The sequence below is a fragment of the Chinchilla lanigera genome, unplaced genomic scaffold (assembly GCF_000276665.1).
Source record: "Chinchilla lanigera isolate Chin_1 unplaced genomic scaffold, ChiLan1.0 scaffold00106, whole genome shotgun sequence".
Taxonomy (NCBI): Eukaryota; Metazoa; Chordata; class Mammalia; order Rodentia; family Chinchillidae; genus Chinchilla; species Chinchilla lanigera.
The window spans coordinates 1,143,344-1,145,644 of NW_004955507.1; the positions used below are offsets into that span (position 1 = coordinate 1,143,344).

The 2,301-nt window shown below is 38.2% G+C and overlaps 1 protein-coding gene across 1 annotated transcript in view; it reads left to right on the top strand.

Annotated features, from left to right (window-relative positions):
- LOC102005616 (cytochrome P450 2C18-like) overlaps positions 1–2,301 on the top strand; it is a 105,087-nt gene that overhangs the window by 101,497 nt on the left and 1,289 nt on the right. The window lies entirely within an intron of this gene.

The following is a 2,301-nucleotide window of genomic DNA, read 5'->3' on the forward strand; positions in this document are numbered from 1 at the left end:
TTTATTACTGTTTGAAATTCCTTACTTATTAAGGATTTGATAAGATGTCCAGTTTCATCACTGTGTGTTCAGAGGTGGAACTGTCAGAAGGATCATGAAAGGTCTGATGAGATCATACTCGATGGTATTACTGGGGGTGATGGAAACAGGGATTGGGTCCTTGTTGAAGGGGGTGGATTATAGAATTGTGACCTTGGAGACTTACCTGGCCCATGGCCCCTTCCCTTCTGATTGTTTCCTTTTCTGCTTCTGGGCTGCCATGAGGTCATTAGTTTTGATCCACTATGCCCTTCTGCCATGGTTTTGCCTCACTTTAGGGCCACCACATGGAACCAGCTGAACAGGGACAGAATCCTCTGCAACCATGAGATAAAATAAGTCTTTTCTCTTTTAGGCTGTTTTTCTCAGGTATTTGGTCATGGTGATGGACATCTGAATACTACAATGTCCATCTTTTTGTTTTATGTGATTTAAAATACCTAGACTTTGGTTTATTCAGATGAGAGTTACCATATGGTACTCAAGTTTCTGTGTGTTTGGTTTCACTCAACATTACAGTGGTACCTTTGTTCATGAATTTGATTCTTTCCGCCATTCTGGTCACAGACTAGACTAGATGAGAAGTGAATCAAATTTCCCCATAAGGTCAACATTGAACTAACCATTTGTATTTGATTTGGCTGTCCTCCAACTTGGTTTGCTATCAGAATCATGGAAAGAATCAAGTTAATGAACCAACATATGACTGTGTGTTTTTCAGGTGCATCCATATTCCTACAGAAGTCTCAGTTTTAACCTTTTTATAGCCCAGTAGTATTCCATTATATACTGATATCACATTTTCTTTATCCACTTGTCTTTTGACTGATATAAGCTGTTTCCAGGATTTTATTACAATGAATTCTGGTGCTATAAAGAACAATATGCGTATATGGCTGTAGTATGCTGTATTAAGAGAAAAATAAAGGAAGGATAGAATGAGACAAGGGGATGGATCTCTTGCAGATGGGAAGGGGTCCATGGGACTGAGGGAAGGGGTGAGGGGGAAGGGATGAGGAAATAGATAGAGTGAAGATATGCTGTGTACAAAGTCCTAGTAATCTTAATGAATGTGGACATTATATGCTGTAAACATGGAGTAAGATTAATAATATTAACAAGAATGAAAAGTAGGAAAGAGGAACCAGAGGGGAAGGGAGGGAAAGAGAGGGAAGGAGATTAAAAAAAGAAGCAGGCTGTATTATGCACATGTACTAACTCCCCCAAGATGATTGTAAAATGCATGTACTACAAACATGTACTAGTAAAATAAAAAAAAAAAGGGGAATGCAGAGACTCACTAACTACTAGAGCTGAGTAGTTAATAGTACAGCCCTTTGGTTGGGAGCTATGGATATTATGGCACTTAAGACAAACTCCTGTACAAGTGGATAGACCTTGATTCAATTACTTCGAGGTATCGTGGGGGAAGACAAAGCTCTTGCTCAAGCTGCCAGAGACCTGCTCTTTGTTGGTTCAGTTAACTCCCTGATGCAGCCTAGTTAAAAGCTCAGCTGTGGGTAGCGCTAGCTGGGAGAGTATGCTAGTAAGTCCCTTCCAGCGAGAAACTAAAACATTTTACTTTTATCATCTTCTCTTCCCTAATTTTTGGGCATAAAGCTCCTGGATGTGCTTGGGAATCTGTATAAAACCATGTTTTCCTGTGGTGTAGAGAGGTTGCTATATGCTTGTTTCCCTTGCTCTTGGAGTTGGTGAGTTAAGAGGCAAACTGTGGGAAACCTTTGAATTTGTGTGTTATAATTGTGATGCAAACCACCCTTTCCTCAAGGATTAATTATAAATAGTGTAACACAGTGTTCAGAGTGGAGGCAGGACCAAGTGTGCAGCACATTTTCCCACCTGCTAGATAAGGATGTTTTCTCATTTGCCCAATGCATGTCAATATTTCTGCTTGATTCTTGGTTTCTGTCAGTGAGTTGTTATAGGCATAGATATTTACTTGATATACCAGCTGAAGGGAGAAGCATAGCCTCTTATTCTGCCACACTGGTGATGTTACATTCTAGGAATGGGAAACTCTTAGTCCTTTTTTCAATTTTTTTTTTTTTATTTTAAAGAGAAAAAAATAACAAAATAAGAATAACAAAGACAAAAATAAAACAACACACAATTTCAAAACAAGATGATAGCAAATTAACAATGATTGTTATATTACATATTATTATCTTCAACAAAGTTGTTCAGATTACCATATGTAAGAATGCAAGACTGATCAAACAATTGAAGAGAATAAAAAATAAT